This window comes from Hemiscyllium ocellatum, chromosome 35 (genome assembly GCF_020745735.1).
Source record: "Hemiscyllium ocellatum isolate sHemOce1 chromosome 35, sHemOce1.pat.X.cur, whole genome shotgun sequence".
NCBI classification, from domain to species: Eukaryota; Metazoa; Chordata; class Chondrichthyes; order Orectolobiformes; family Hemiscylliidae; genus Hemiscyllium; species Hemiscyllium ocellatum.
In genome coordinates, this window is record NC_083435.1 from 37,219,156 (window position 1) to 37,244,311 (window position 25,156).

General features: G+C 51.2%; 10 non-coding genes across 10 annotated transcripts; all 10 read right to left on the reverse strand.

The window, feature by feature from the left end:
• Nucleotides 1-1,613: 1,613 nt before the first annotated feature.
• Nucleotides 1,614-1,777, reverse strand: LOC132833050 (U1 spliceosomal RNA). Its single transcript, XR_009647042.1, has one exon. It is a non-coding gene; the product is annotated as a U1 spliceosomal RNA (small nuclear RNA).
• A 2,445-nt stretch (nt 1,778-4,222) lies between these two features.
• Nucleotides 4,223-4,386, reverse strand: LOC132833072 (U1 spliceosomal RNA). The gene has a single exon (XR_009647063.1). It is a non-coding gene; the product is annotated as a U1 spliceosomal RNA (small nuclear RNA).
• Nucleotides 4,387-6,831: 2,445 nt separating this feature from the next.
• Nucleotides 6,832-6,995, reverse strand: LOC132833075 (U1 spliceosomal RNA). The gene has a single exon (XR_009647066.1). It is a non-coding gene; the product is annotated as a U1 spliceosomal RNA (small nuclear RNA).
• A 2,445-nt stretch (nt 6,996-9,440) lies between these two features.
• On the reverse strand, nt 9,441-9,604 carry LOC132833073 (U1 spliceosomal RNA). The gene has a single exon (XR_009647064.1). It is a non-coding gene; the product is annotated as a U1 spliceosomal RNA (small nuclear RNA).
• Nucleotides 9,605-12,049: 2,445 nt separating this feature from the next.
• On the reverse strand, nt 12,050-12,213 carry LOC132833051 (U1 spliceosomal RNA). Its single transcript, XR_009647043.1, has one exon. It is a non-coding gene; the product is annotated as a U1 spliceosomal RNA (small nuclear RNA).
• A 2,445-nt stretch (nt 12,214-14,658) lies between these two features.
• LOC132833052 (U1 spliceosomal RNA) lies at nt 14,659-14,822 on the reverse strand. The gene has a single exon (XR_009647044.1). It is a non-coding gene; the product is annotated as a U1 spliceosomal RNA (small nuclear RNA).
• Nucleotides 14,823-17,267: 2,445 nt separating this feature from the next.
• On the reverse strand, nt 17,268-17,431 carry LOC132833053 (U1 spliceosomal RNA). Its single transcript, XR_009647045.1, has one exon. It is a non-coding gene; the product is annotated as a U1 spliceosomal RNA (small nuclear RNA).
• A 2,445-nt stretch (nt 17,432-19,876) lies between these two features.
• On the reverse strand, nt 19,877-20,040 carry LOC132833054 (U1 spliceosomal RNA). The gene has a single exon (XR_009647046.1). It is a non-coding gene; the product is annotated as a U1 spliceosomal RNA (small nuclear RNA).
• A 2,151-nt stretch (nt 20,041-22,191) lies between these two features.
• On the reverse strand, nt 22,192-22,355 carry LOC132833055 (U1 spliceosomal RNA). Its single transcript, XR_009647047.1, has one exon. It is a non-coding gene; the product is annotated as a U1 spliceosomal RNA (small nuclear RNA).
• Nucleotides 22,356-24,702: 2,347 nt separating this feature from the next.
• On the reverse strand, nt 24,703-24,866 carry LOC132833056 (U1 spliceosomal RNA). Its single transcript, XR_009647048.1, has one exon. It is a non-coding gene; the product is annotated as a U1 spliceosomal RNA (small nuclear RNA).
• Nucleotides 24,867-25,156: the final 290 nt, after the last annotated feature.

Below are 25,156 nucleotides of genomic sequence, written 5' to 3' on the forward strand. Positions count from 1 at the left end.
GACTAAATTAAATTAGGATAAATGGATTAGTGCGGGGCAGCTGTGCTGCAGAACAAAGTGGGCTGAAGACCTGGATCAGTGCGGGGCAGCTGTGAGCCAGCACACAGTGGACTGGAGGCCAAGTGTGGTGTGGTGAGGCTGAGAGGCAGAACAGAGTGGGCTGGAGGCCTGGATTAGTGTGGAGCAGTTGTGAGAAAGAACAGAGGCCTGGATCAGTGCAGAGCAGCTGACAGCTGCAGAGGAGCCGATAGAGAGCTGCAACATTCTCGAATGTCTGAGAGCTGGATAGGGGCGGATTAGAGGCCTGTGTCAGTACAGAATTGCTGAGAGCTGGATGAGGCAGGATTAGAGGCCTGTGTCAGTACAGAATGGCTGAGAGCTGGATGGGGCAGGTTTGGGGCCTGTATCAGTACAGAATGACTGAGAGCTGGATGGAGCAGGATTAGAGGCCTGTATCAGTACAGAATGGCTGAGAGCTGGATGGGGGCGGATTAGAGGCCTGTGTCAGTACAGAAAGGCTGAGAGCTGGATGGGGCAGGATTAGAGGCCTGTATCAGTACAGAATGACTGAGAGCTGGATGTGGCAGGATTAGAGGCCTGTGTCAGTACAGAAAGGCTGAGAGCTGGATGGGGCAGGATTAGAGACCTGTATCAGTACAGAATGGCTGAGAGCTGGATGGGGGCATATTAGAGGCCTGTGTCAGTACAGAAAGGCTGAGAGCTGGATGGGGCAGGATTAGAGGCCTGTGTCAGTACAGAATGGCTGAGTCCTGGATGCGGGCGTATTAGAGGCCTGTGTCAGTACAGAATGGCTGAGGCCTGGATGGGGGCGGATTAGAGGCCTGTGTCAGGACAAGATGGCTGAGGCCTGGATGGCAGCAGATTGTGGCCTGGATCCGTACAGAATGGCTGAGAGCTGGATTGGAGCAGACTGGAGACTTGGAGCAGAGCGAAAGCGGTAATTGGACTGGAGGTGGTTGTGGAGCTGGGGGAAGCTTGCTGTGAAGGTGATAGGTACATGCAAGTGGGTGGGGGTTGGGGAGCATCGATGGGGATAGGTCAGTGTGGAGTGTGGAGTGGATAGGTGGGAATGAAAATGGACAGGTGGGACAAGTCAAGTGGAGGGTGGGGTCTGAGATGAGGTGAGGCGTGGAAATTGAGGAAACGGGTGAAGTCAACATTGATGCTGTATGGTTGGAAGGTCCGAAGGTGGAAGATGAGGCATTGCTCCCCCCAGGCGTGAGGTGGGCTGGATTGTGCACTTTGTAGCTCAGGGTGTTGATGCCCTTGCTTGATAGGTTGGCGGAGAAGCAAATGGTGGTAAGACATGGAGCAGATGGTGACTGAGAGCAGTTAAGAGGGAAGGTGTTTAAGCAGCATGTTGAGAGATCTCGTGAGGAAATAGAGGGAAATGGTCACATATGCAGCAGAGATTTGGTGGGCTTAACGGTTTTAAAGTTAGGACTGCTCTTGCTTGGAGAGGGAAGAAAGGTATACCAAAGACTGCCCGAGCAAACTTGGGCGCTTACGTAGCAGCGAGAAGGCAAAGTTGCAGTATAACAGCACTGCCTACAGAAAACGTGCAACTCAGATTCTGTCATTGGCTTGTAAATCAGGGGAGAGCGCGAACGCAGTCCCCCACTACCACAAATTTTGCAGTCGAGTATCCCGCATGTGGGGACATCGCAGGCGTCAGCACACCCAAAGTGCAATGGGATAGCCTCATCCTGGGAGCGCCACCGCATTGATCATGGTATCTCCCCTGCCAGGTAAGTATGCTCAGCACTCACACTCGCTCACACCCCACAACAGCCGCTCCCTCTCACTCTCACACTCACTCACTTTTGCAACATCGAACATTCACTTACTCAACCTGCCCTGCCTGTCGATCAGCTTCATTCTTCAAATGGATCACCGAATCTCTCCAGGACTCCCGTTTTACTCAAATACCACCCACGGCTGCCCCTGCACTGCTTATCTGCATGGAGCCCTTCAAAGGACGCGCCCCGCCCCTGTTTCCTTCAGGCTGCCTCCTGATTCGCCGAAAAACAGGAGGGAAACTTCCAACTTTGTTTTCAAACACTCGTCCGAATTTGATGTCAACGCCAGTAAAAGCAACTTACAATCTTTGATTGTGAAACTAAAAGCATTTTTTAAAAACAATTTACCTCGACTTTCTACAATGTTTAGCTGCAGCTTTGCAAATCTCTCTTCAACCAGATTAGTGACTTCAGGTTGAAATCACATACAAGGTTAAGGGTGCCGGGGAAACATATTTCTCAACATTATGTTGGATGAGACACCAAACTGAGACCACCACCTCGTCTGGCTGCACATTCTGAGCACTCACCGCCCTCTGTCTAAAATAAACTGGCCTGTGAGTCGAATGTAATCGTCCTTTTCTTCCGTGTCTGATTTACCTGCTGCTTTCCCTGGGGTAAACGATTCCAAATTTCGAGGGCATATGTTTAGGGTGAGAAGAGAAAGACTTCAAAGGGATCTGGGGGCAACTATTTCACACAGAGGGTGCTGCGTGGACGCAATGAGCTGCCAGATGAAGTGATGGAGGTTGGTACAATTACAACATGCGAAAGGCATCTGAATGGCTATTTGGATAGGAAGGGGTCAGAGGGATAAGGGTCAAGTGTTGGCAAATGGGACAAAATTAAATTAGGATAAATGGATTAGTGCGGGGCAGCTGTGCTGCAGAACAAAGTGGGCTGAAGACCTGGATCAGTGCGGGGCAGCTGTGAGCTAGCACACAGTGGACTGGAGGCCAAGTGTGGTGTGGTGAGGCTGAGAGGCAGAACAGAGTGGGCTGGAGGCCTGGATTAGTGTGGAGCAGTTGTGAGAAAGAACAGAGGCCTGGATCAGTGCAGAGCAGCTGACAGCTGCAGAGGAGCCGATAGAGAGCTGCAACATTCTCGAATGTCTGAGAGCTGGATAGGGGCGGATTAGAGGCCTGTGTCAGTACAGAATTGCTGAGAGCTGGATGAGGCAGGATTAGAGGCCTGTGTCAGTACAGAATGGCTGAGAGCTGGATGGGGCAGGTTTGGGGCCTGTATCAGTACAGAATGACTGAGAGCTGGATGGAGCAGGATTAGAGGCCTGTATCAGTACAGAATGGCTGAGAGCTGGATGGGGGCGGATTAGAGGCCTGTGTCAGTACAGAAAGGCTGAGAGCTGGATGGGGCAGGATTAGAGGCCTGTATCAGTACAGAATGACTGAGAGCTGGATGTGGCAGGATTAGAGGCCTGTGTCAGTACAGAAAGGCTGAGAGCTGGATGGGGCAGGATTAGAGACCTGTATCAGTACAGAATGGCTGAGAGCTGGATGGGGGCATATTAGAGGCCTGTGTCAGTACAGAAAGGCTGAGAGCTGGATGGGGCAGGATTAGAGGCCTGTGTCAGTACAGAATGGCTGAGGCCTGGATGGGGGCGGATTAGAGGCCTGTGTCAGGACAAGATGGCTGAGGCCTGGATGGCAGCAGATTGTGGCCTGGATCCGTACAGAATGGCTGAGAGCTGGATTGGAGCAGACTGGAGACTTGGAGCAGAGCGAAAGCGGTAATTGGACTGGAGGTGGTTGTGGAGCTGGGGGAAGCTTGCTGTGAAGGTGATAGGTACATGCAAGTGGGTGGGGGTTGGAGAGCATCGATGGGGATAGGTCAGTGTGGAGTGTGGAGTGGATAGGTGGGAATGAAAATGGACAGGTGGGACAAGTCAAGTGGAGGGTGGGGTCTGAGATGAGGTGAGGCGTGGAAATTGAGGAAACGGGTGAAGTCAACGTTGATGCTGTATGGTTGGAAGGTCCGAAGGTGGAAGATGAGGCATTGCTCCCCCCAGGCGTGAGGTGGGCTGGATTGTGCACTTTGTAGCTCAGGGTGTTGATGCCCTTGCTTGATAGGTTGGCGGAGAAGCAAATGGTGGTAAGACATGGAGCAGATGGTGACTGAGAGCAGTTAAGAGGGAAGGTGTTTAAGCAGCATGTTGAGAGATATAGTGAGGAAATAGAGGGAAATGGTCGCATATGCAGCAGAGATTTGGTGGGCTTAACGGTTTTAAAGTTAGGACTGCTCCTGCTTGGAGAGGGAAGAAAGGTATACCAAAGACTGCCCGAGCAAACTTGGGTGCTTACGTAGCAGCAAGAAGGCAAAGTTGCAGTATAACAGCACTGCCTACAGAAAACGTGCAACTCAGATTCTGTCATTGGCTTGTAAATCAGAGAAAAGCGCGAACGCAGTCCCCCACTACCACAAATTTTGCAGTCGAGTATCCCGCATGTGGGGACATCGCAGGCGTCAGCACACCCAAAGTGCAATGGGATAGCCTCATCCTGGGAGCGCCACCGCATTGATCATGGTATCTCCCCTGCCAGGTAAGTATGCTCAGCACTCACACTCGCTCACACCCCACAACAGCCGCTCCCTCTCACTCTCACACTCACTCACTTTTGCAACATCGAACATTCACTTACTCAACCTGCCCTGCCTGTCGATCAGCTTCATTCTTCAAATGGATCACCGAATCTCTCCAGGACTCCCGTTTTACTCAAATACCACCCACGGCTGCCCCTGCACTGCTTATCTGCATGGAGCCCTTCAAAGGACGCGCCCCGCCCCTGTTTCCTTCAGGCTGCCTCCTGATTCGCCGAAAAACAGGAGGGAAACTTCCAACTTTGTTTTCAAACACTCGTCCGAATTTGATGTCAACGCCAGTAAAAGCAACTTACAATCTTTGATTGTGAAACTAAAAGCATTTTTTAAAAACAATTTACCTCGACTTTCTACAATGTTTAGCTGCAGCTTTGCAAATCTCTCTTCAACCAGATTAGTGACTTCAGGTTGAAATCACATACAAGGTTAAGGGTGCCGGGGAAACATATTTCTCAACATTATGTTGGATGAGACACCAAACTGAGACCACCACCTCGTCTGGCTGCACATTCTGAGCACTCACCGCCCTCTGTCTAAAATAAACTGGCCTGTGAGTCGAATGTAATCGTCCTTTTCTTCCGTGTCTGATTTACCTGCTGCTTTCCCTGGGGTAAACGATTCCAAATTTCGAGGGCATATGTTTAGGGTGAGAAGAGAAAGACTTCAAAGGGATCTGGGGGCAACTATTTCACACAGAGGGTGCTGCGTGGACGCAATGAGCTGCCAGATGAAGTGATGGAGGTTGGTACAATTACAACATGCGAAAGGCATCTGAATGGCTATTTGGATAGGAAGGGGTCAGAGGGATAAGGGTCAAGTGTTGGCAAATGGGACAAAATTAAATTAGGATAAATGGATTAGTGCGGGGCAGCTGTGCTGCAGAACAAAGTGGGCTGAAGACCTGGATCAGTGCGGGGCAGCTGTGAGCTAGCACACAGTGGACTGGAGGCCAAGTGTGGTGTGGTGAGGCTGAGAGGCAGAACAGAGTGGGCTGGAGGCCTGGATTAGTGTGGAGCAGTTGTGAGAAAGAACAGAGGCCTGGATCAGTGCAGAGCAGCTGACAGCTGCAGAGGAGCCGATAGAGAGCTGCAACATTCTCGAATGTCTGAGAGCTGGATAGGGGCGGATTAGAGGCCTGTGTCAGTACAGAATTGCTGAGAGCTGGATGAGGCAGGATTAGAGGCCTGTGTCAGTACAGAATGGCTGAGAGCTGGATGGGGCAGGTTTGGGGCCTGTATCAGTACAGAATGACTGAGAGCTGGATGGAGCAGGATTAGAGGCCTGTATCAGTACAGAATGGCTGAGAGCTGGATGGGGGCGGATTAGAGGCCTGTGTCAGTACAGAAAGGCTGAGAGCTGGATGGGGCAGGATTAGAGGCCTGTATCAGTACAGAATGACTGAGAGCTGGATGTGGCAGGATTAGAGGCCTGTGTCAGTACAGAAAGGCTGAGAGCTGGATGGGGCAGGATTAGAGACCTGTATCAGTACAGAATGGCTGAGAGCTGGATGGGGGCATATTAGAGGCCTGTGTCAGTACAGAAAGGCTGAGAGCTGGATGGGGCAGGATTAGAGGCCTGTGTCAGTACAGAATGGCTGAGGCCTGGATGGGGGCGGATTAGAGGCCTGTGTCAGGACAAGATGGCTGAGGCCTGGATGGCAGCAGATTGTGGCCTGGATCCGTACAGAATGGCTGAGAGCTGGATTGGAGCAGACTGGAGACTTGGAGCAGAGCGAAACCGGTAATTGGACTGGAGGTGGTTGTGGAGCTGGGGGAAGCTTGCTGTGAAGGTGATAGGTACATGCAAGTGGGTGGGGGTTGGGGAGCATCGATGGGGATAGGTCAGTGTGGAGTGTGGAGTGGATAGGTGGGAATGAAAATGGACAGGTGGGACAAGTCAAGTGGAGGGTGGGGTCTGAGATGAGGTGAGGCGTGGAAATTGAGGAAACGGGTGAAGTCAACATTGATGCTGTATGGTTGGAAGGTCCGAAGGTGGAAGATGAGGCATTGCTCCCCCCAGGCGTGAGGTGGGCTGGATTGTGCACTTTGTAGCTCAGGGTGTTGATGCCCTTGCTTGATAGGTTGGCGGAGAAGCAAATGGTGGTAAGACATGGAGCAGATGGTGACTGAGAGCAGTTAAGAGGGAAGGTGTTTAAGCAGCATGTTGAGAGATCTCGTGAGAAAATAGAGGGAAATGGTCGCATATGCAGCAGAGATTTGGTGGGCTTAACGGTTTTAAAGTTAGGACTGCTCCTGCTTGGAGAGGGAAGAAAGGTATACCAAAGACTGCCCGAGCAAACTTGGGTGCTTACGTAGCAGCAAGAAGGCAAAGTTGCAGTATAACAGCACTGCCTACAGAAAACGTGCAACTCAGATTCTGTCATTGGCTTGTAAATCAGGGGAGAGCGCGAACGCAGTCCCCCACTACCACAAATTTTGCAGTCGAGTATCCCGCATGTAGGGACACCACAGGCGTCAGCACACCCAAAGTGCAATGGGATAGCCTCATCCTGGGAGCGCCACCGCATTGATCATGGTATCTCCCCTGCCAGGTAAGTATGCTCAGCACTCACACTCGCTCACACCCCACAACAGCCGCTCCCTCTCACTCTCACACTCACTCACTTTTGCAACATCGAACATTCACTTACTCAACCTGCCCTGCCTGTCGATCAGCTTCATTCTTCAAATGGATCACCGAATCTCTCCAGGACTCCCGTTTTACTCAAATACCACCCACGGCTGCCCCTGCACTGCTTATCTGCATGGAGCCCTTCAAAGGACGCGCCCCGCCCCTGTTTCCTTCAGGCTGCCTCCTGATTCGCCGAAAAACAGGAGGGAAACTTCCAACTTTGTTTTCAAACACTCGTCCGAATTTGATGTCAACGCCAGTAAAAGCAACTTACAATCTTTGATTGTGAAACTAAAAGCATTTTTTAAAAACAATTTACCTCGACTTTCTACAATGTTTAGCTGCAGCTTTGCAAATCTCTCTTCAACCAGATTAGTGACTTCAGGTTGAAATCACATACAAGGTTAAGGGTGCCGGGGAAACATATTTCTCAACATTATGTTGGATGAGACACCAAACTGAGACCACCACCTCGTCTGGCTGCACATTCTGAGCACTCACCGCCCTCTGTCTAAAATAAACTGGCCTGTGAGTCGAATGTAATCGTCCTTTTCTTCCGTGTCTGATTTACCTGCTGCTTTCCCTGGGGTAAACGATTCCAAATTTCGAGGGCATATGTTTAGGGTGAGAAGAGAAAGACTTCAAAGGGATCTGGGGGCAACTATTTCACACAGAGGGTGCTGCGTGGACGCAATGAGCTGCCAGATGAAGTGATGGAGGTTGGTACAATTACAACATGCGAAAGGCATCTGAATGGCTATTTGGATAGGAAGGGGTCAGAGGGATAAGGGTCAAGTGTTGGCAAATGGGACAAAATTAAATTAGGATAAATGGATTAGTGCGGGGCAGCTGTGCTGCAGAACAAAGTGGGCTGAAGACCTGGATCAGTGCGGGGCAGCTGTGAGCTAGCACACAGTGGACTGGAGGCCAAGTGTGGTGTGGTGAGGCTGAGAGGCAGAACAGAGTGGGCTGGAGGCCTGGATTAGTGTGGAGCAGTTGTGAGAAAGAACAGAGGCCTGGATCAGTGCAGAGCAGCTGACAGCTGCAGAGGAGCCGATAGAGAGCTGCAACATTCTCGAATGTCTGAGAGCTGGATAGGGGCGGATTAGAGGCCTGTGTCAGTACAGAATTGCTGAGAGCTGGATGAGGCAGGATTAGAGGCCTGTGTCAGTACAGAATGGCTGAGAGCTGGATGGGGCAGGTTTGGGGCCTGTATCAGTACAGAATGACTGAGAGCTGGATGGAGCAGGATTAGAGGCCTGTATCAGTACAGAATGGCTGAGAGCTGGATGGGGGCGGATTAGAGGCCTGTGTCAGTACAGAAAGGCTGAGAGCTGGATGGGGCAGGATTAGAGGCCTGTATCAGTACAGAATGACTGAGAGCTGGATGTGGCAGGATTAGAGGCCTGTGTCAGTACAGAAAGGCTGAGAGCTGGATGGGGCAGGATTAGAGACCTGTATCAGTACAGAATGGCTGAGAGCTGGATGGGGGCATATTAGAGGCCTGTGTCAGTACAGAAAGGCTGAGAGCTGGATGGGGCAGGATTAGAGGCCTGTGTCAGTACAGAATGGCTGAGGCCTGGATGGGGGCGGATTAGAGGCCTGTGTCAGGACAAGATGGCTGAGGCCTGGATGGCAGCAGATTGTGGCCTGGATCCGTACAGAATGGCTGAGAGCTGGATTGGAGCAGACTGGAGACTTGGAGCAGAGCGAAAGCGGTAATTGGACTGGAGGTGGTTGTGGAGCTGGGGGAAGCTTGCTGTGAAGGTGATAGGTACATGCAAGTGGGTGGGGGTTGGGGAGCATCGATGGGGATAGGTCAGTGTGGAGTGTGGAGTGGATAGGTGGGAATGAAAATGGACAGGTGGGACAAGTCAAGTGGAGGGTGGGGTCTGAGATGAGGTGAGGCGTGGAAATTGAGGAAACGGGTGAAGTCAACATTGATGCTGTATGGTTGGAAGGTCCGAAGGTGGAAGATGAGGCATTGCTCCCCCCAGGCGTGAGGTGGGCTGGATTGTGCACTTTGTAGCTCAGGGTGTTGATGCCCTTGCTTGATAGGTTGGCGGAGAAGCAAATGGTGGTAAGACATGGAGCAGATGGTGACTGAGAGCAGTTAAGAGGGAAGGTGTTTAAGCAGCATGTTGAGAGATATAGTGAGGAAATAGAGGGAAATGGTCGCATATGCAGCAGAGATTTGGTGGGCTTAACGGTTTTAAAGTTAGGACTGCTCCTGCTTGGAGAGGGAAGAAAGGTATACCAAAGACTGCCCGAGCAAACTTGGGTGCTTACGTAGCAGCAAGAAGGCAAAGTTGCAGTATAACAGCACTGCCTACAGAAAACGTGCAACTCAGATTCTGTCATTGGCTTGTAAATCAGAGAAAAGCGCGAACGCAGTCCCCCACTACCACAAATTTTGCAGTCGAGTATCCCGCATGTGGGGACATCGCAGGCGTCAGCACACCCAAAGTGCAATGGGATAGCCTCATCCTGGGAGCGCCACCGCATTGATCATGGTATCTCCCCTGCCAGGTAAGTATGCTCAGCACTCACACTCGCTCACACCCCACAACAGCCGCTCCCTCTCACTCTCACACTCACTCACTTTTGCAACATCGAACATTCACTTACTCAACCTGCCCTGCCTGTCGATCAGCTTCATTCTTCAAATGGATCACCGAATCTCTCCAGGACTCCCGTTTTACTCAAATACCACCCACGGCTGCCCCTGCACTGCTTATCTGCATGGAGCCCTTCAAAGGACGCGCCCCGCCCCTGTTTCCTTCAGGCTGCCTCCTGATTCGCCGAAAAACAGGAGGGAAACTTCCAACTTTGTTTTCAAACACTCGTCCGAATTTGATGTCAACGCCAGTAAAAGCAACTTACAATCTTTGATTGTGAAACTAAAAGCATTTTTTAAAAACAATTTACCTCGACTTTCTACAATGTTTAGCTGCAGCTTTGCAAATCTCTCTTCAACCAGATTAGTGACTTCAGGTTGAAATCACATACAAGGTTAAGGGTGCCGGGGAAACATATTTCTCAACATTATGTTGGATGAGACACCAAACTGAGACCACCACCTCGTCTGGCTGCACATTCTGAGCACTCACCGCCCTCTGTCTAAAATAAACTGGCCTGTGAGTCGAATGTAATCGTCCTTTTCTTCCGTGTCTGATTTACCTGCTGCTTTCCCTGGGGTAAACGATTCCAAATTTCGAGGGCATATGTTTAGGGTGAGAAGAGAAAGACTTCAAAGGGATCTGGGGGCAACTATTTCACACAGAGGGTGCTGCGTGGACGCAATGAGCTGCCAGATGAAGTGATGGAGGTTGGTACAATTACAACATGCGAAAGGCATCTGAATGGCTATTTGGATAGGAAGGGGTCAGAGGGATAAGGGTCAAGTGTTGGCAAATGGGACTAAATTAAATTAGGATAAATGGATTAGTGCGGGGCAGCTGTGCTGCAGAACAAAGTGGGCTGAAGACCTGGATCAGTGCGGGGCAGCTGTGAGCTAGCACACAGTGGACTGGAGGCCAAGTGTGGTGTGGTGAGGCTGAGAGGCAGAACAGAGTGGGCTGGAGGCCTGGATTAGTGTGGAGCAGTTGTGAGAAAGAACAGAGGCCTGGATCAGTGCAGAGCAGCTGACAGCTGCAGAGGAGCCGATAGAGAGCTGCAACATTCTCGAATGTCTGAGAGCTGGATAGGGGCGGATTAGAGGCCTGTGTCAGTACAGAATTGCTGAGAGCTGGATGAGGCAGGATTAGAGGCCTGTGTCAGTACAGAATGGCTGAGAGCTGGATGGGGCAGGTTTGGGGCCTGTATCAGTACAGAATGACTGAGAGCTGGATGGAGCAGGATTAGAGGCCTGTATCAGTACAGAATGGCTGAGAGCTGGATGGGGGCGGATTAGAGGCCTGTGTCAGTACAGAAAGGCTGAGAGCTGGATGGGGCAGGATTAGAGGCCTGTATCAGTACAGAATGACTGAGAGCTGGATGTGGCAGGATTAGAGGCCTGTGTCAGTACAGAAAGGCTGAGAGCTGGATGGGGCAGGATTAGAGACCTGTATCAGTACAGAATGGCTGAGAGCTGGATGGGGGCATATTAGAGGCCTGTGTCAGTACAGAAAGGCTGAGAGCTGGATGGGGCAGGATTAGAGGCCTGTGTCAGTACAGAATGGCTGAGGCCTGGATGGGGGCGGATTAGAGGCCTGTGTCAGGACAAGATGGCTGAGGCCTGGATGGCAGCAGATTGTGGCCTGGATCCGTACAGAATGGCTGAGAGCTGGATTGGAGCAGACTGGAGACTTGGAGCAGAGCGAAACCGGTAATTGGACTGGAGGTGGTTGTGGAGCTGGGGGAAGCTTGCTGTGAAGGTGATAGGTACATGCAAGTGGGTGGGGGTTGGGGAGCATCGATGGGGATAGGTCAGTGTGGAGTGTGGAGTGGATAGGTGGGAATGAAAATGGACAGGTGGGACAAGTCAAGTGGAGGGTGGGGTCTGAGATGAGGTGAGGCGTGGAAATTGAGGAAACGGGTGAAGTCAACATTGATGCTGTATGGTTGGAAGGTCCGAAGGTGGAAGATGAGGCATTGCTCCCCCCAGGCGTGAGGTGGGCTGGATTGTGCACTTTGTAGCTCAGGGTGTTGATGCCCTTGCTTGATAGGTTGGCGGAGAAGCAAATGGTGGTAAGACATGGAGCAGATGGTGACTGAGAGCAGTTAAGAGGGAAGGTGTTTAAGCAGCATGTTGAGAGATCTCGTGAGGAAATAGAGGGAAATGGTCGCATATGCAGCAGAGATTTGGTGGGCTTAACGGTTTTAAAGTTAGGACTGCTCTTGCTTGGAGAGGGAAGAAAGGTATACCAAAGACTGCCCGAGCAAACTTGGGTGCTTACGTAGCAGCAAGAAGGCAAAGTTGCAGTATAACAGCACTGCCTACAGAAAACGTGCAACTCAGATTCTGTCATTGGCTTGTAAATCAGGGGAGAGCGCGAACGCAGTCCCCCACTACCACAAATTTTGCAGTCGAGTATCCCGCATGTGGGGACATCGCAGGCGTCAGCACACCCAAAGTGCAATGGGATAGCCTCATCCTGGGAGCGCCACCGCATTGATCATGGTATCTCCCCTGCCAGGTAAGTATGCTCAGCACTCACACTCGCTCACACCCCACAACAGCCGCTCCCTCTCACTCTCACACTCACTCACTTTTGCAACATCGAACATTCACTTACTCAACCTGCCCTGCCTGTCGATCAGCTTCATTCTTCAAATGGATCACCGAATCTCTCCAGGACTCCCGTTTTACTCAAATACCACCCACGGCTGCCCCTGCACTGCTTATCTGCATGTAGCCCTTCAAAGGACGCGCCCCGCCCCTGTTTCCTTCAGGCTGCCTCCTGATTCGCCGAAAAACAGGAGGGAAACTTCCAACTTTGTTTTCAAACACTCGTCCGAATTTGATGTCAACGCCAGTAAAAGCAACTTACAATCTTTGATTGTGAAACTAAAAGCATTTTTTAAAAACAATTTACCTCGACTTTCTACAATGTTTAGCTGCAGCTTTGCAAATCTCTCTTCAACCAGATTAGTGACTTCAGGTTGAAATCACATACAAGGTTAAGGGTGCCGGGGAAACATATTTCTCAACATTATGTTGGATGAGACACCAAACTGAGACCACCACCTCGTCTGGCTGCACATTCTGAGCACTCACCGCCCTCTGTCTAAAATAAACTGGCCTGTGAGTCGAATGTAATCGTCCTTTTCTTCCGTGTCTGATTTACCTGCTGCTTTCCCTGGGGTAAACGATTCCAAATTTCGAGGGCATATGTTTAGGGTGAGAAGAGAAAGACTTCAAAGGGATCTGGGGGCAACTATTTCACACAGAGGGTGCTGCGTGGACGCAATGAGCTGCCAGATGAAGTGATGGAGGTTGGTACAATTACAACATGCGAAAGGCATCTGAATGGCTATTTGGATAGGAAGGGGTCAGAGGGATAAGGGTCAAGTGTTGGCAAATGGGACTAAATTAAATTAGGATAAATGGATTAGTGCGGGGCAGCTGTGCTGCAGAACAAAGTGGGCTGAAGACCTGGATCAGTGCGGGGCAGCTGTGAGCTAGCACACAGTGGACTGGAGGCCAAGTGTGGTGTGGTGAGGCTGAGAGGCAGAACAGAGTGGGCTGGAGGCCTGGATTAGTGTGGAGCAGTTGTGAGAAAGAACAGAGGCCTGGATCAGTGCAGAGCAGCTGACAGCTGCAGAGGAGCCGATAGAGAGCTGCAACATTCTCGAATGTCTGAGAGCTGGATAGGGGCGGATTAGAGGCCTGTGTCAGTACAGAATTGCTGAGAGCTGGATGAGGCAGGATTAGAGGCCTGTGTCAGTACAGAATGGCTGAGAGCTGGATGGGGCAGGTTTGGGGCCTGTATCAGTACAGAATGACTGAGAGCTGGATGGAGCAGGATTAGAGGCCTGTATCAGTACAGAATGGCTGAGAGCTGGATGGGGGCGGATTAGAGGCCTGTGTCAGTACAGAAAGGCTGAGAGCTGGATGGGGCAGGATTAGAGGCCTGTATCAGTACAGAATGACTGAGAGCTGGATGTGGCAGGATTAGAGGCCTGTGTCAGTACAGAAAGGCTGAGAGCTGGATGGGGCAGGATTAGAGACCTGTATCAGTACAGAATGGCTGAGAGCTGGATGGGGGCATATTAGAGGCCTGTGTCAGTACAGAAAGGCTGAGAGCTGGATGGGGCAGGATTAGAGGCCTGTGTCAGTACAGAATGGCTGAGGCCTGGATGGGGGCGGATTAGAGGCCTGTGTCAGGACAAGATGGCTGAGGCCTGGATGGCAGCAGATTGTGGCCTGGATCCGTACAGAATGGCTGAGAGCTGGATTGGAGCAGACTGGAGACTTGGAGCAGAGCGAAACCGGTAATTGGACTGGAGGTGGTTGTGGAGCTGGGGGAAGCTTGCTGTGAAGGTGATAGGTACATGCAAGTGGGTGGGGGTTGGGGAGCATCGATGGGGATAGGTCAGTGTGGAGTGTGGAGTGGATAGGTGGGAATGAAAATGGACAGGTGGGACAAGTCAAGTGGAGGGTGGGGTCTGAGATGAGGTGAGGCGTGGAAATTGAGGAAACGGGTGAAGTCAACATTGATGCTGTATGGTTGGAAGGTCCGAAGGTGGAAGATGAGGCATTGCTCCCCCCAGGCGTGAGGTGGGCTGGATTGTGCACTTTGTAGCTCAGGGTGTTGATGCCCTTGCTTGATAGGTTGGCGGAGAAGCAAATGGTGGTAAGACATGGAGCAGATGGTGACTGAGAGCAGTTAAGAGGGAAGGTGTTTAAGCAGCATGTTGAGAGATCTAGTGAGGAAATAGAGGGAAATGGTCGCATATGCAGCAGAGATTTGGTGGGCTTAACGGTTTTAAAGTTAGGACTGCTCCTGCTTGGAGAGGGAAGAAAGGTATACCAAAGACTGCCCGAGCAAACTTGGGTGCTTACGTAGCAGCAAGAAGGCAAAGTTGCAGTATAACAGCACTGCCTACAGAAAACGTGCAACTCAGATTCTGTCATTGGCTTGTAAATCAGGGGAGAGCGCGAACGCAGTCCCCCACTACCACAAATTTTGCAGTCGAGTATCCCGCATGTGGGGACATCGCAGGCGTCAGCACACCCAAAGTGCAATGGGATAGCCTCATCCTGGGAGCGCCACCGCATTGATCATGGTATCTCCCCTGCCAGGTAAGTATGCTCAGCACTCACACTCGCTCACACCCCACAACAGCCGCTCCCTCTCACTCTCACACTCACTCACTTTTGCAACATCGAACATTCACTTACTCAACCTGCCCTGCCTGTCGATCAGCTTCATTCTTCAAATGGATCACCGAATCTCTCCAGGACTCCCGTTTTACTCAAATACCACCCACGGCTGCCCCTGCACTGCTTATCTGCATGGAGCCCTTCAAAGGACGCGCCCCGCCCCTGTTTCCTTCAGGCTGCCTCCTGATTCGCCGAAAAACAGGAGGGAAACTTCCAACTTTGTTTTCAAACACTCGTCCGAATTTGATGTCAACGCCAGTAAAAGCAACTTACAATCTTTGATTGTGAAACTAAAAGCATTTTTTAAAAACAATTTACCTCGACTTTCTACAATGTTTAGCTGCAGCTTTGCAAATCTCTCTTCAACCAGATTAGTGACTTCAGGTTGAAATCACATACAAGGTTAAGGGTGCCGGGGAAACATATTTCTCAACATTATGTTGGATGAGACACCAAACTGAGACCACCACCTCGTCTGGCTGCACATTCTGAGCACTCACCGCCCTCTGTCTAAAATAAACTGGCCTGTGAGTCGAATGTAATCGTCCTTTTCTTCCGTGTCTGATTTACCTGCTGCTTTCCCTGGGGTAAACGATTCCAAATTTCGAGGGCATATGTTTAGGGTGAGAAGAGAAAGACTTCAAAGGGATCTGGGGGCAACTATTTCACACAGAGGGTGCTGCGTGGACGCAATGAGCTGCCAGATGAAGTGATGGAGGTTGGTACAATTACAACATGCGAAAGGCATCTGAATGGCTATTTGGATAGGAAGGGGTCAGAGGGATAAGGGTCAAGTGTTGGCAAATGGGACTAAATTAAATTAGGATAAATGGATTAGTGCGGGGCAGCTGTGCTGCAGAACAAAGTGGGCTGAAGACCTGGATCAGTGCGGGGCAGCTGTGAGCTAGCACACAGTGGACTGGAGGCCAAGTGTGGTGTGGTGAGGCTGAGAGGCAGAACAGAGTGGGCTGGAGGCCTGGATTAGTGTGGAGCAGTTGTGAGAAAGAACAGAGGCCTGGATCAGTGCAGAGCAGCTGACAGCTGCAGAGGAGCCGATAGAGAGCTGCAACATTCTCGAATGTCTGAGAGCTGGATAGGGGCGGATTAGAGGCCTGTGTCAGTACAGAATTGCTGAGAGCTGGATGAGGCAGGATTAGAGGCCTGTGTCAGTACAGAATGGCTGAGAGCTGGATGGGGCAGGTTTGGGGCCTGTATCAGTACAGAATGACTGAGAGCTGGATGGAGCAGGATTAGAGGCCTGTATCAGTACAGAATGGCTGAGAGCTGGATGGGGGCGGATTAGAGGCCTGCGTCAGTACAGAAAGGCTGAGAGCTGGATGGGGCAGGATTAGAGGCCTGTATCAGTACAGAATGACTGAGAGCTGGATGTGGCAGGATTAGAGGCCTGTGTCAGTACAGAAAGGCTGAGAGCTGGATGGGGCAGGATTAGAGACCTGTATCAGTACAGAATGGCTGAGAGCTGGATGGGGGCATATTAGAGGCCTGTGTCAGTACAGAAAGGCTGAGAGCTGGATGGGGCAGGATTAGAGGCCTGTGTCAGTACAGAATGGCTGAGGCCTGGATGGGGGCGGATTAGAGGCCTGTGTCAGGACAAGATGGCTGAGGCCTGGATGGCAGCAGATTGTGGCCTGGATCCGTACAGAATGGCTGAGAGCTGGATTGGAGCAGACTGGAGACTTGGAGCAGAGCGAAAGCGGTAATTGGACTGGAGGTGGTTGTGGAGCTGGGGGAAGCTTGCTGTGAAGGTGATAGGTACATGCAAGTGGGTGGGGGTTGGGGAGCATCGATGGGGATAGGTCAGTGTGGAGTGTGGAGTGGATAGGTGGGAATGAAAATGGACAGGTGGGACAAGTCAAGTGGAGGGTGGGGTCTGAGATGAGGTGAGGCGTGGAAATTGAGGAAACGGGTGAAGTCAACATTGATGCTGTATGGTTGGAAGGTCCGAAGGTGGAAGATGAGGCATTGCTCCCCCCAGGCGTGAGGTGGGCTGGATTGTGCACTTTGTAGCTCAGGGTGTTGATGCCCTTGCTTGATAGGTTGGCGGAGAAGCAAATGGTGGTAAGACATGGAGCAGATGGTGACTGAGAGCAGTTAAGAGGGAAGGTGTTTAAGCAGCATGTTGAGAGATCTCGTGAGGAAATAGAGGGAAATGGTCGCATATGCAGCAGAGATTTGGTGGGCTTAACGGTTTTAAAGTTAGGACTGCTCCTGCTTGGAGAGGGAAGAAAGGTATACCAAAGACTGCCCGAGCAAACTTGGGTGCTTACGTAGCAGCAAGAAGGCAAAGTTGCAGTATAACAGCACTGCCTACAGAAAACGTGCAACTCAGATTCTGTCATTGGCTTGTAAATCAGGGGAGAGCGCGAACGCAGTCCCCCACTACCACAAATTTTGCAGTCGAGTATCCCGCATGTGGGGACATCGCAGGCGTCAGCACACCCAAAGTGCAATGGGATAGCCTCATCCTGGGAGCGCCACCGCATTGATCATGGTATCTCCCCTGCCAGGTAAGTATGCTCAGCACTCACACTCGCTCACACCCCACAACAGCCGCTCCCTCTCACTCTCACACTCACTCACTTTTGCAACATCGAACATTCACTTACTCAACCTGCCCTGCCTGTCGATCAGCTTCATTCTTCAAATGGATCACCGAATCTCTCCAGGACTCCCGTTTTACTCAAATACCACCCACGGCTGCCCCTGCACTGCTTATCTGCATGGAGCCCTTCAAAGGACGCGCCCCGCCCCTGTTTCCTTCAGGCTGCCTCCTGATTCGCCGAAAAACAGGAGGGAAACTTCCAACTTTGTTTTCAAACACTCGTCCGAATTTGATGTCAACGCCAGTAAAAGCAACTTACAATCTTTGATTGTGAAACTAAAAGCATTTTTTAAAAACAATTTACCTCGACTTTCTACAATGTTTAGCTGCAGCTTTGCAAATCTCTCTTCAACCAGATTAGTGACTTCAGGTTGAAATCACATACAAGGTTAAGGGTGCCGGGGAAACATATTTCTCAACATTATGTTGGATGAGACACCAAACTGAGACCACCACCTCGTCTGGCTGCACATTCTGAGCACTCACCGCCCTCTGTCTAAAATAAACTGGCCTGTGAGTCGAATGTAATCGTCCTTTTCTTCCGTGTCTGATTTACCTGCTGCTTTCCCTGGGGTAAACGATTCCAAATTTCGAGGGCATATGTTTAGGGTGAGAAGAGAAAGACTTCAAAGGGATCTGGGGGCAACTATTTCACACAGAGGGTGCTGCGTGGACGCAATGAGCTGCCAGATGAAGTGATGGAGGTTGGTACAATTACAACATGCGAAAGGCATCTGAATGGCTATTTGGATAGGAAGGGGTCAGAGGGATAAGGGTCAAGTGTTGGCAAATGGGACTAAATTAAATTAGGATAAATGGATTAGTGCGGGGCAGCTGTGCTGCAGAACAAAGTGGGCTGAAGACCTGGATCAGTGCGGGGCAGCTGTGAGCTAGCACACAGTGGACTGGAGGCCAAGTGTGGTGTGGTGAGGCTGAGAGGCAGAACAGAGTGGGCTGGAGGCCTGGATTAGTGTGGAGCAGTTGTGAGAAAGAACAGAGGCCTGGATCAGTGCAGAGCAGCTGACAGCTGCAGAGGAGCCGATAGAGAGCTGCAACATTCTCGAATGTCTGAGAGCTGGATAGGGGCGGATTAGAGGCCTGTGTCAGTACAGAATTGCTGAGAGCTGGATGAGGCAGGATTAGAGGCCTGTGTCAGTACAGAATGGCTGAGAGCTGGATGGGGCAGGTTTGGGGCCTGTATCAGTACAGAATGACTGAGAGCTGGATGGAGCAGGATTAGAGGCCTGTATCAGTACAGAATGGCTGAGAGCTGGATGGGGGCGGATTAGAGGCCTGCGTCAGTACAGAAAGGCTGAGAGCTGGATGGGGCAGGATTAGAGGCCTGTATCAGTACAGAATGACTGAGAGCTGGATGTGGCAGGATTAGAGGCCTGTGTCAGTACAGAAAGGCTGAGAGCTGGATGGGGCAGGATTAGAGACCTGTATCAGTACAGAATGGCTGAGAGCTGGATGGGGGCATATTAGAGGCCTGTGTCAGTACAGAAAGGCTGAGAGCTGGATGGAGCAGGATTAGAGGCCTGTGTCAGTACAGAATGGCTGAGGCCTGGATGGGGGCGGATTAGAGGCCTGTGTCAGGACAAGATGGCTGAGGCCTGGATGGCAGCAGATTGTGGCCTGGATCCGTACAGAATGGCTGAGAGCTGGATTGGAGCAGACTGGAGACTTGGAGCAGAGCGAAAGCGGTAATTGGACTGGAGGTGGTTGTGGAGCTGGGGGAAGCTTGCTGTGAAGGTGATAGGTACATGCAAGTGGGTGGGGGTTGGGGAGCATCGATGGGGATAGGTCAGTGTGGAGTGTGGAGTGGATAGGTGGGAATGAAAATGGACAGGTGGGACAAGTCAAGTGGAGGGTGGGGTCTGAGATGAGGTGAGGCGTGGAAATTGAGGAAACGGGTGAAGTCAACATTGATGCTGTATGGTTGGAAGGTCCGAAGGTGGAAGATGAGGCATTGCTCCCCCCAGGCGTGAGGTGGGCTGGATTGTGCACTTTGTAGCTCAGGGTGTTGATGCCCTTGCTTGATAGGTTGGCGGAGAAGCAAATGGTGGTAAGACATGGAGCAGATGGTGACTGAGAGCAGTTAAGAGGGAAGGTGTTTAAGCAGCATGTTGAGAGATCTCGTGAGGAAATAGAGGGAAATGGTCGCATATGCAGCAGAGATTTGGTGGGCTTAACGGTTTTAAAGTTAGGACTGCTCTTGCTTGGAGAGGGAAGAAAGGTATACCAAAGACTGCCCGAGCAAACTTGGGCGCTTACGTAGCAGCAAGAAGGCAAAGTTGCAGTATAACAGCACTGCCTACAGAAAACGTGCAACTCAGATTCTGTCATTGGCTTGTAAATCAGGGGAGAGCGCGAACGCAGTCCCCCACTACCACAAATTTTGCAGTCGAGTATCCCGCATGTGGGGACATCGCAGGCGTCAGCACACCCAAAGTGCAATGGGATAGCCTCATCCTGGGAGCGCCACCGCATTGATCATGGTATCTCCCCTGCCAGGTAAGTATGCTCAGCACTCACACTCGCTCACACCCCACAACAGCCGCTCCCTCTCACTCTCACACTCACTCACTTTTGCAACATCGAACATTCACTTACTCAACCTGCCCTGCCTGTCGATCAGCTTCATTCTTCAAATGGATCACCGAATCTCTCCAGGACTCCCGTTTTACTCAAATACCACCCACGGCTGCCCCTGCACTGCTTATCTGCATGGAGCCCTTCAAAGGACGCGCCCCGCCCCTGTTTCCTTCAGGCTGCCTCCTGATTCGCCGAAAAACAGGAGGGAAACTTCCAACTTTGTTTTCAAACACTCGTCCGAATTTGATGTCAACGCCAGTAAAAGCAACTTACAATCTTTGATTGTGAAACTAAAAGCATTTTTTAAAAACAATTTACCTCGACTTTCTACAATGTTTAGCTGCAGCTTTGCAAATCTCTCTTCAACCAGATTAGTGACTTCAGGTTGAAATCACATACAAGGTTAAGGGTGCCGGGGAAACATATTTCTCAACATTATGTTGGATGAGACACCAAACTGAGACCACCACCTCGTCTGGCTGCACATTCTGAGCACTCACCGCCCTCTGTCTAAAATAAACTGGCCTGTGAGTCGAATGTAATCGTCCTTTTCTTCCGTGTCTGATTTACCTGCTGCTTTCCCTGGGGTAAACGATTCCAAATTTCGAGGGCATATGTTTAGGGTGAGAAGAGAAAGACTTCAAAGGGATCTGGGGGCAACTATTTCACACAGAGGGTGCTGCGTGGACGCAATGAGCTGCCAGATGAAGTGATGGAGGTTGGTACAATTACAACATGCGAAAGGCATCTGAATGGCTATTTGGATAGGAAGGGGTCAGAGGGATAAGGGTCAAGTGTTGGCAAATGGGACTAAATTAAATTAGGATAAATGGATTAGTGCGGGGCAGCTGTGCTGCAGAACAAAGTGGGCTGAAGACCTGGATCAGTGCGGGGCAGCTGTGAGCTAGCACACAGTGGACTGGAGGCCAAGTGTGGTGTGGTGAGGCTGAGAGGCAGAACAGAGTGGGCTGGAGGCCTGGATTAGTGTGGAGCAGTTGTGAGAAAGAACAGAGGCCTGGATCAGTGCAGAGCAGCTGACAGCTGCAGAGGAGCCGATAGAGAGCTGCAACATTCTCGAATGTCTGAGAGCTGGATAGGGGCGGATTAGAGGCCTGTGTCAGTACAGAATTGCTGAGAGCTGGATGAGGCAGGATTAGAGGCCTGTGTCAGTACAGAATGGCTGAGAGCTGGATGGGGCAGGTTTGGGGCCTGTATCAGTACAGAATGGCTGAGGCCTGGATGGGGGCGTATTAGAGGCCTGTGTCAGTACAGAATGGCTGAGGCCTGGATGGGGGCGGATTAGAGGCCTGTGTCAGGACAAAATGGCTGAGGCCTGGATGGCAGCAGATTGTGGCCTGGATCCGTACAGAATGGCTGAGAGCTGGATTGGAGCAGACTGGAGACTTGGAGCAGAGCGAAACCGGTAATTGGACTGGAGGTGGTTGTGGAGCTGGGGGAAGCTTGCTGTGAAGGTGATAGGTACATGCAAGTGGGTGGGGGTTGGGGAGCATCGATGGGGATAGGTCAGTGTGGAGTGTGGAGTGGATAGGTGGGAATGAAAATGGACAGGTGGGACAAGTCAAGTGGAGGGTGGGGTCTGAGATGAGGCGAGGCGTGGAAATTGAGGAAACGGGTGAAGTCAACATTGATGCTGTATGGTTGGAAGGTCCGAAGGTGGAAGATGAGGCATTGCTCCCCCCAGGCGTGAGGTGGGCTGGATTGTGCACTTTGTAGCTCAGGGTGTTGATGCCCTTGCTTGATAGGTTGGCGAAGAAGCAAATGGTGGTAAGACATGGAGCAGATGGTGACTGAGAGCAGTTAAGAGGGAAGGTGTTTAAGCAGCATGTTGAGAGATCTCGTGAGGAAATAGAGGGAAATGGTCACATATGCAGCAGAGATTTGGTGGGCTTAACGGTTTTAAAGTTAGGACTGCTCCTGCTTGGAGAGGGAAGAAAGGTATACCAAAGACTGCCCGAGCAAACTTGGGTGCTTACGTAGCAGCAAGAAGGCAAAGTTGCAGTATAACAGCACTGCCTACAGAAAACGTGCAACTCAGATTCTGTCATTGGCTTGTAAATCAGGGGAGAGCGCGAACGCAGTCCCCCACTACCACAAATTTTGCAGTCGAGTATCCCGCATGTGGGGACATCGCAGGCGTCAGCACACCCAAAGTGCAATGGGATAGCCTCATCCTGGGAGCGCCACCGCATTGATCATGGTATCTCCCCTGCCAGGTAAGTATGCTCAGCACTCACACTCGCTCACACCCCACAACAGCCGCTCCCTCTCACTCTCACACTCACTCACTTTTGCAACATCGAACATTCACTTACTCAACCTGCCCTGCCTGTCGATCAGCTTCATTCTTCAAATGGATCACCGAATCTCTCCAGGACTCCCGTTTTACTCAAATACCACCCACGGCTGCCCCTGCACTGCTTATCTGCATGTAGCCCTTCAAAGGACGCGCCCCGCCCCTGTTTCCTTCAGGCTGCCTCCTGATTCGCCGAAAAACAGGAGGGAAACTTCCAACTTTGTTTTCAAACACTCGTCCGAATTTGATGTCAACGCCAGTAAAAGCAACTTACAATCTTTGATTGTGAAACTAAAAGCATTTTTTAAAAACAATTTACCTCGACTTTCTACAATGTTTAGCTGCAGCTTTGCAAATCTCTCTTCAACCAGATTAGTGACTTCAGGTTGAAATCACATACAAGGTTAAGGGTGCCGGGGAAACATATTTCTCAACATTATGTTGGATGAGACACCAAACTGAGACCACCACCTCGTCTGGCTGCACATTCTGAGCACTCACCGCCCTCTGTCTAAAATAAACTGGCCTGTGATTCAAATGTAATCGTCCTTTTCTTCCGTGTCTGATTTACCTGCTGCTTTCCCTGGGGTAAACGATTCCAAATTTCGAGGGCATATGTTTAGGGTGAGAAGAGAAAGACTTCAAAGGGATCTGGGGGCAACTATTTCACACAGAGGGTGCTGCGTGGACGCAATGAGCTGCCAGATGAAGTGATGGAGGTTGGTACAATTACAACATGCGAAAGGCATCTGAATGGCTATTTGGATAGGAAGGGTTCAGAGGGATCAGGGCCAAGTGTTGGCAAATGGGACTAAATTAAATTAGGATAAATGGATTAGTGCGGGGCAGCTGTGCTGCAGAACAAAGTGGGCTGAAGACCTGGATCAGTGCGGGGCAGCTGTGAGCCAGCACACAGTGGACTGGAGGCCAAGTGTGGTGTGGTGAGGCTGAGAGGCAGAACAGAGTGGGCTGGAGGCCTGGATTAGTGTGGAGCAGTTGTGAGAAAGAACAGAGGCCTGGATCAGTGCAGAGCAGCTGACAGCTGCAGAGGAGCCGATAGAGAGCTGCAACATTCTCGAATGTCTGAGAGCTGGATAGGGGCGGATTAGAGGCCAGTGTCAGTACAGAATTGCTGAGAGCTGGATGAGGCAGGATTAGAGGCCTGTGTCAGTACAGAATGGCTGAGAGCTGGATGGGGCAGGTTTGGGGCCTGTATCAGTACAGAATGACTGAGAGCTGGATGGAGCAGGATTAGAGGCCTGTATCAGTACAGAATGGCTGAGAGCTGGATGGGGGCGGATTAGAGGCCTGTGTCAGTACAGAAAGGATGAGAGCTGGATGGGGCAGGATTAGAGACCTGTATCAGTACAGAATGACTGAGAGCTGGATGGGGCAGGATTAGAGGCCTGTGTCAGTACAGAATGGCTGAGGCCTGGATGGGGGCGTATTAGAGGCCTGTGTCAGTACAGAATGGCTGAGGCCTGGATGGGGGCGGATTAGAGGCCTGTGTCAGGACAAGATGGCTGAGGCCTGGATGGCAGCAGATTGTGGCCTGGATCCGTACAGAATGGCTGAGAGCTGGATTGGAGCAGACTGGAGACTTGGAGCAGAGCGAAAGCGGTAATTGGACTGGAGGTGGTTGTGGAGCTGGGGGAAGCTTGCTGTGAAGGTGATAGGTACATGCAAGTGGGTGGGGGTTGGGGAGCATCGATGGGGATAGGTCAGTGTGGAGTGTGGAGTGGATAGGTGGGAATGAAAATGGACGGGTGGGACAAGTCAAGTGGAGGGTGGGGTCTGAGATGAGGCGAGGCGTGGAAATTGAGGAAACGGGTGAAGTCAACATTGATGCTGTATGGTTGGAAGGTCCGAAGGTGGAAGATGAGGCATTGCTCCCCCCAGGCGTGAGGTGGGCTGGATTGTGCACTTTGTAGCTCAGGGTGTTGATGCCCTTGCTTGATAGGTTGGCGAAGAAGCAAATGGTGGTAAGACATGGAGCAGATGGTGACTGAGAGCAGTTAAGAGGGAAGGTGTTTAAGCAGCATGTTGAGAGATCTCGTGAGGAAATAGAGGGAAATGGTCGCATATGCAGCAGAGATTTGGTGGGCTTAACGGTTTTAAAGTTAGGACTGCTCCTGCTTGGAGAGGGAAGAAAGGTATACCAAAGATTGCCCGAGCAAACTTGGGTGCTTACGTAGCAGCAAGAAGGCAAAGTTGCAGTATAACAGCACTGCCTACAGAAAACGTGCAACTCAGATTCTGTCATTGGCTTGTAAATCAGGGGAGAGCGCGAACGCAGTCCCCCACTACCACAAATTTTGCAGTCGAGTATCCCGCATGTGGGGACATCGCAGGCGTCAGCACACCCAAAGTGCAATGGGATAGCCTCATCCTGGGAGCGCCACCGCATTGATCATGGTATCTCCCCTGCCAGGTAAGTATGCTCAGCACTCACACTCGCTCACACCCCACAACAGCCGCTCCCTCTCACTCTCACACTCACTCACTTTTGCAACATCGAACATTCACTTACTCAACCTGCCCTGCCTGTCGATCAGCTTCATTCTTCAAATGGATCACCGAATCTCTCCAGGACTCCCGTTTTACTCAAATACCACCCACGGCTGCCCCTGCACTGCTTATCTGCATGGAGCCCTTCAAAGGACGCGCCCCGCCCCTGTTTCCTTCAGGCTGCCTCCTGATTCGCCGAAAAACAGGAGGGAAACTTCCAA